This window comes from Vicia villosa, linkage group LG7 (genome assembly GCF_029867415.1).
Source record: "Vicia villosa cultivar HV-30 ecotype Madison, WI linkage group LG7, Vvil1.0, whole genome shotgun sequence".
NCBI classification, from domain to species: Eukaryota; Viridiplantae; Streptophyta; class Magnoliopsida; order Fabales; family Fabaceae; genus Vicia; species Vicia villosa.
In genome coordinates, this window is record NC_081186.1 from 92,468,916 (window position 1) to 92,477,449 (window position 8,534).

The following is an 8,534-nucleotide window of genomic DNA, read 5'->3' on the forward strand; positions in this document are numbered from 1 at the left end:
AGCAAAATAAATTATGTTTTCTAATGACTAAAAGCCAATCAAAAAATGTCAAGAGATAAAATGAAATGGTACTATTTTAATGACTAAAAACGAATCAATATTGTTTCTCAAGATATAAAAATGTTATCATTTTTTAGACTAATGGCTTATTTAAAAATAAGATGTTCATTTTTATTATAAAATTTATATTTTTTTGGCATTAATATAGAATTAAAAAGAGAAAAAAGAAAAATGGTTTTATATTCTCTTCATGCAATTCATTTATTATATTTGCACACCATTCTTATAATTTTTTCTCATTTAAATCATATTCATGTTAAAAAGATTTTGATTCATTAAACTTTAACTTTTCCATCTTAGTACTAACTAGTTGTCATGCATTTTCTTAACATTTTAGCTTTTTGATTTAACATTAACAAATCTTTCTCATTAACTCTCACACCATGTCGCAAAATTGATATTTGCATGTTGCACAATTGTTTTTTGTTTAATTTTAATTAAGTATTTTGATTATAGAAATTAATATCAATAACATCATTGTTGATTGAAAATTTTCCCATATATAAATCATCGTCATTTCTCTAGTACTCAACAATTTGAACTATATTAATTTTTTCTTTTCACTTTAAAGATGAAAGACTTGTTTCCTCTTTTTCTAGTGTTTGTAATAGCTTCACATTGGTTGTGTTTTAGATTAGTAGGCACTATTAATTTTAACGTTGTTAATTATGGTGCTAAAGGCGATGGCCTTACTGATGATTCAATTGTAAGATATTTTTATTATAGTTATAATTTTTTCATACAATTTAAATATACTTATATATAATATTGTCAGATAAAATTTCTCAAACCTAATATAATTTTCTATCTTATATACAAAGGCTTTTCTAAAAGCATGGCAAGCCGTGTGTGTTACAACCAGAGGCACTCCAACACTTATCATACCCCAACACAAAACATTCATGTTGCAACCTTTATCCTTCCAAGGTCCCTGCAAATCAACAACCATTAATGTTATGGTATGTAAAGTTGTTTTTATCAAATGTATTATAAAACCCTAACATTTACAATATTGAACTTTTGAATGATGACACATATGTATACCTTTTCTTTTTTTTATATTTAAATTTATAATCATGTTAGCTGATGATTATTTTTTGTTATATTTATTTATTCACTCTTAATCTTATCAATCAAATTTTTTGTTTGACTAGTATATTTATCAACAACTTTATAACAATATTTGGTTTAACAGATTATGGGAACTATCATTGCGCCAAAAAATCCTAAGAATTGGAAATGGGTTAATAATGACGATGATGAGTCATGGGTTAAATTCGATGGTATCGATGGTCTTGTTATCAATGGATGAGGAAAAATTGATGGTCAAGGTGCTCCTTGGTGGAGGCAAAGTAATAGACCAACAGTAAGTTAATTCATTATGTAAACAATATAGTCTATCATGTTGAAATTAAAATGATAATGATATAATTGTATATGTACACACACTTTAAGTCTTAATTTTCAAGTGTATAACTTGTATATAATATGTATGTGCAGGCTCTTCGATTTCTTAAATGTGATAATCTAAAGCTGATTGGCCCATTGACACACATCAACAGTCCAAAAAATCACATAAGCATAACTTCATGCAATGGCGCTTTACTCTCGCGTCTTCATATAATTTCACCAGAGAATAGTCCAAACACTGATGGGATTGATATCTCAACATCAACCAGCATCCATGTTGAAAAATCGACCATCTCAACTGGTTCAGTTCTATATATTTTCGATCTTTAAATATTTAAGTTAATCATAAAGTTAAAAATTAATTAAGTAATATTGGACACTTTTCCTCCATAATTATGTGATTTCTCTCCCATTCACGTTGTTTTCAATTTATTATTATAGGTGACGATTGCATAGCCATTAACAGTGGTTCCAAACTCATCAATATAGTTGGTATTAAATGTGGATCTGGTCATGGCATTAGGTTCGTTGTGCAAATACTATATAATTTTTACATTATTTTAATATTTCATCATTTTTAATGAAACAATAACGTCATTTGGGTGTATTTGTGAATACATAGTGTTGGAAGCCTTGGAAAAGATGGAAAATATGCTACGGTAGAAGAAGTACACGTGAGAAATGTCACCTTTAAAGGAACAACCAATGGGGCTAGAATCAAGACATGGGCGGTAGGCATTGAATCTAGTTAATTGATAATTGATTATCTTAAAATATTGTGTAGATTTAATCATAAATAATAACACTAATATTTTGTTCTTGTTATTTGAATTAGGGAGGATCAGGGTATGCGAGGAACATAACTTATGAAGATATTATACTTATTGGGGTTAAAAACCCAATAATTATTGATCAACCTTATGATGCATACAATATTTTGAACAATGCAAGAAAAGTAGACCGTGGAAGCAAAGCAATAAAAGTTAGTGATGTTATTTTTCGAAACATTCATGGAACCACAATTAGTAAGGATGCAATTAAACTTGATTGCGATGTTATTGGTTGCACCAACATTTTACTCGAAGATATCAACATAACTAGTCTTGATGGAGAGATACCACATGCATCGTGTAATAATGCACAAGGGTCGTGCATCTCGTGCAATATAAATGTCCCGTGTCTTAAGTAGACTTCGCCTTTTTAATTTGCTAATTTTACGATGAAAAATAAAAATAGTTATTAATAATGTTAAATTTTAGTCAAACAAGTTCTTATAAAAGAATTTTAGTTATAAGAAGCTAATTTGACCAATATTTTATATTCTTTAAAAAACACTAAATTTGTGTTTCTCTGTTCTTCGAGATCAAATAAGTGTAAGTGTGTGTTAGTTTGTGATATTACTAACTTTAATTTATATGTATATTTTATATAAAAATCTGATCTATTTTTTTCTATTGGTTTAAAAAGTAAACCACTTTTATTTTGCACTTTTAATTTTTTCCTTTTGCCTTGAGTTTATATTTATATTAGATGAAAATGTTTTTTGTAAACATAATCTCGTATCTTTATGATGCACCAATGAAGAGTGCTTGCCTTGAAAGACCCTTTAACATATTAGAGACCCCAAAAGAGAAGAAGGAAAAATGAGTTAATTTTAATTATCAATAAAACAGTACACTAGTTTTTGGTTTTCGCTGGCGTGAGTCCTTGTAACACCCATAAAATATGCGTCTAGAATCATACTACTAAAAGAATTATAACGCGGTACTATGTACAATCAAAAGCATCAAAATGAAATCACATAAATGTAGGATACATGAGTATGACCTAATACATATACAAAGATAGATGTCGATACCAAATACTAATCAAAACAACACACTCACATAACAACATAAGATAAATGGTCTTCAAAGTCTTCAGGACTTTTTGCCTTTTTCTTTTCCTTCACCTGATTACCTAAAATGTTAGCATTGGGCAAGATACAACTACCTCAGTGGAGTCTTAACAAGACCACAAGTCTGCTCGGCAAAAGTGTTTTCTATTACTATCCTCAATTCCCTAGCACTACACTTACGTGTTTGGTGAGCAAAGTAAAAGAAAATAAATTTTGTTCAGCTTCACTCAACGCTTGAAATTGGACATCCTATTTTTACAAGCCATGTAAAAAAAAATGAAGATTGTTCACCTAGCGAACATTCGTGACTAATTACTAATCCTACCTAATAAGGCGAGATTTCACGGGATATTACCTGCCTCCGTTTAACTGGATCATGTCCACTAAGGCGAGGTCTTTTGGGTTTACATACCTCACTTTGCCTGGGGCTTATCCTCCTAATAACAAACTACACTTAAGGGAAGCCATAGAAGTTTTAACATTCAATATATTCACTATACTTGATTCATACCAAAATTGATACTATCGGTACTCGTCAAACTTGAAATGTCATTTCACTTTGACGCTTTCCTTATCATGGAATCTCAACACATGTGTAGAATTTAAATATAGTTTGACATTTTTTTTCTTCTCTATTGAAAAGCTTTTTGTTTTAAGACATTGGGAACATAAACTAAAAGTAAGTTTGGTCCTTGGAGTATTTTGTTGAAGTTAGAATCAGTCTATATAAATACTTGCAATATATATTTTAACCCTTCTCTAAAAGATATGAATTTCAAATATTCTAAATATTTTAAAAATTATTTTTAAATTAAATTTATTTTAAAATAATAAAAAATAATTAGATAAATGTGAAAGCAAAATAAATTATGTTTTCACTACCAAAAAAAAAGCAACATATTGCGGGGTTAGTTTGAGGAGGGTATAAAAACCCCCTCAAAATAATTTTAAAAGAAACAAATTCTCTTTTAGACAAAATATTCCTATAGTTTAGGGGGCTTAAAAAATCCCTTGCTTAAAAATTCTATCAATCACATTTAAAAAAACATATATTTTTTTTCTTTAGGAAAAACGAAGTTAACCCTAAAATTGAAAAAGTGAAGAAATAGATCTAAAATTTCCAGATCTAAAATCCATTCTCCTACAATCACGTTTCTTTCTAAATTTGAATAAATCCATAAATGTATCTATCTTATTCTTCAATTAAACTTTGATGAAACAGATCAATGTTTAATCACATTTTATGACCTAATCCGTTTCATTTTTATTTTGATTGATCTAGTCTGCATTGTAAATATGATAAAGAATTACATTTTTCTTTTCTAAATTTGTTTATATTCCATAGAAGCTATAGGATTTTTGTTTGAAGCTATAAGACTTATGTTAAAGGGGAGATAAAAATAAACTTTGAGGTGAATCTTAAATTAATTTTAAGCAATTCTTTAAAGGCTTTTTAATGTGTGAAAAATAAAGTCAGTATCCTCACTTGTTTTCATTGTGGTTTCCTAGCTTCTTATTGAAGGGTTTAGTTATGTTCTTGGTTTTACTGGTAATGCTAACGAGTGTTCCAGGGACACTGTTTAAGAGTTTAAAATGGTTACTTATTAAATACTTTTAATAAATGTAGTGAAAATTAAAATAATTGACTATTGTAAGAAATAAAATATATGTTATTCTTAAAAACACTTATATTAAATGCATTGAAAGTTTAAATAATTGATTTATATAAAGATTATTTTCTATATTTGAAATCCTTAACCAGTACCCCTGGAATACTCGTTAGCATGACCCTTTACTTATTAGTACATTTGTGTCTTACTTTACAAATTAAAGAAAATGATGAGTATTTTAATAAATAATATTAATTTTATTATTAAAATCAACACATTTAATATTTTTTTAAAGAATCGCGCAAAATTCAAAGAGTTAAAAGGTAGTGCACTGACAGTGTAAAATAGTTTTACACTGTCATCCAATAGGGAGTCATGAATGTGCCATGTCATTAAAGTTTTTTTTAAATAAAAGAATGTTTTAATTAGATACATGGTGGTGATTGGTTGACAGTGTAAAAATACTTTACACTGTCAGTGCATGACCCATTTTCTCAAATTCAAATAAGATATTTATTATAAGACAGAAGGAGTACTTAGAAAAGAAAAAGGAGGAAAAGACTTCCAAATCAAAGTCTTTAGTGTCACCATAGTTGTGAGTAGGGGTGGAAAAACGGACCCGACCCGTTGGGTATGCTCGTTTTACCTGCACTTTTGTGCGGAGCCGGCTAAAGTTTTAGGCTCTCACCCTCTAGTGTGACCATCCTTACCGTTTTTTATGCGGGTTTTTGCGGACATGTGCATTAACATAAATTTTACATTATTAGACCTAAAAAGTGAGATGCCTGCGGGCTTAATTCGCCCCGCCTTCATTTTTTTGCGGGACGGACAAAGATTTTAGATCCGCACCCTCAATTATGACCGCCCCGCCCCTTTTTTTTGCGTAATAGACCTAAATGAGGTGGGTATGCCCGTTTGCCACCCCAACAGTGAGAATAGTTTTGTTGTCAAATGAAGATTAGTCAAATTCAGAACAGCTATACAAGTAAGGTTTTCAAATCTCAAAAATCTCACAAGAGCCATGCAAGTGTAAGAACAAGTCAAATGCATGTGAAATTGACAATTCAACTACAAACACACATGTTCCATAATTTTCAATTCTACAAATAAAAAAGCATCTATTTTCATTGATGATGATGATGATCAAGGGCGGTTCTATAGCCCAGCAAGCCCGGGCACGCGCTCGGGCTCAACCCCTATTTTCGTTGTATTCCCCTAAATTTAATAGCCGATTTTTAAACGAAATTAGGGGCAAAATTAATAAAAGTAAGGGTGTAAAAATTAAAATAGATGAATACCCAATGGTCCAGTCAGGCCCAACCCAATTAAATATTTAAGACTTAAAACATAAATAAATAAAAAACAAAATTAAAAGTACCGCAAATCCTTTTTTTTTAATCTCTGAACCGCAGCACCTGCACCTGCTGCTGTCTTTTCAACTGTTCCTATTCGGCTATTCCTATCTCATCTCATTTACACGTTCCAGCCAGCTAGCACTAGCAAGTATGCTTCTCTTTCTCTTAATTTATCTTCTCATTAGATATTAGTATATATTATAATGTAACAAATTGTTGCTATTGTAGAAAGGGTTACTAACAATAGTACTTTACATGTTGCTACTTCAATTCAATTTAATAGTCTGTATCTCTTGCCACTGTCTTATGCTTAGAGTTTTCTTTTTAATAAAATTTTGTCTTTTCTAAACAAAACAAAAAAATAGTTCAATATATTATAGGTCAATTTTACATAGTTCAATATAAGTCAATTTTACATAGTTTAATTTAGAATGAATGATAGTTCAATTTTTCTTCTAATATTTATATTGTAGTTTTTATTTTAACAGAAACTCTACTCTATTTTTTTTGGGTTCTAATATAATATCAAAGATTTTGGTTAATTTAATAGGTCATTCATAATAATAAAATTCTCTTTTAATTTTGTGGTTATGAATTATTTATTTTATTTAATTATTTGGTCTTGTCAATTTGCGTGTTATAAATTGTTTAATTAAAAATTCGTTTCACTAAATCATTAAATTTCAGAGATGAGAAAGTTTTCGGTTCCTAGAACAAGTATTGAGAAAGTGAATGTTAAGCAATCGGAAGTCGAAGTAGAAGAAATATGTTGCTATTGACAAAATATGTGTGGAGATGGATCACCGGTTTTGTGAAGGAAGTAACGTTGTGCTGGATTGCTTCTCATGTCTTGACCCCAAGAACTCTTTTTCCAAGTTTGATGTTGATAAGCTTGCTCGTCTTGCTAATATTTATCATGCAGACTTTTCTGATGATGATCGTGGAACAATAAGGGAGCAACTTGAGACTTATGTACATCAAGTAAAAAGGCACGCTTCTTTTACTTCTTGTGAAGATGTTCAAAGTTTGGATAGGAAGATGGTTCAAACTGAGAAATATTTGGTATTTCCATTGGTTTACAAGCTCATTGAGTTGGCTTTGATATTGCCGGTGTCGACAGCATCCGTTGAAAGAGCTTTTTCAGCAATGAAGATTATCAAGTCTAATTTGCGCAACAAGATCAACGACGTGTGGTTCAATGACTTGATGATATGTTACACCGAGCGGGAGATATTCAAGTCACTTAAAGATGTTGATATTATTCGAACATTCACCGCAAAGAAGTCTCGGAGAGGGCATTTACCTGTTAATTTTATTTAGCACACTATTCGCAGGTGAGGTTTCATCTCTCTTATGTAGCACACTTTATTATTATTTATATATTGTCACATGTAACGTTCAGTTAAATTTTTTGCCCAGACTATAAAAAATTTCTGGCTCCGCCACTGATGATGATGATGATGATGAGAAGTACTAGTAGAGAAGAACATGTTGTAGGTTAGAGAATCAGAAAATACTGCGGAAAAAACAAGACATGCAAATTAAGGATTGCCACGTGCACCGAATAACAGACCAAACACGCGCGAGAATGTACATCAGACAACAACGTGAAATGCTTCACATGTTACGATCTAATTGATTTGATGTGAGTGTTAGGGGTGTTCGCGGTGCGGTTTGGTTCGGTTTTGAGCATAAAAGTCATCCTAACCGCGAGATAAAAATGCATGCGGTTCGGTTTGGTTCGGTTAATTTTTAAAAAGTCATCCAAACCAAACCAAACCAAACCAATGCGGTTAGGATCGGTTCGGTGGCTGCGGTTTACACCATAAAATAAAAATGTACTGAAATAAAAAAAGAAAAATAATTCATTCTTCCATACATATATTACAGTACCATTAAAAAGAAGTTTTTCATACTAATTACACCAAAATAATTCATTCCTCCATACATGTAATTTACACCAAAATTACTACCATATAAGTGTATCATGTATTTTACAGTACCATATTATGTATTTTACATATACTACATACTAAATTACTAATATAACTTCAGTTATTCATATTACATACTATATACAATTTTTCATACTAATAAACTACATACTAACTAATAAACTACATACTACATATACAAGTATCAGATAACTTCAGTTCTAAATATTAATACAACATTACAACTTTAGGACTAAATATTATCAGT

The 8,534-nt window shown here is 30.3% G+C and overlaps 1 pseudogene; it reads left to right on the plus strand.

The window, feature by feature from the left end:
- The first annotated feature begins 631 nt into the window (after nucleotides 1-631).
- Nucleotides 632-2,659, plus strand: LOC131619704 (probable polygalacturonase At3g15720; annotated as a pseudogene).
- Nucleotides 2,660-8,534: the final 5,875 nt, after the last annotated feature.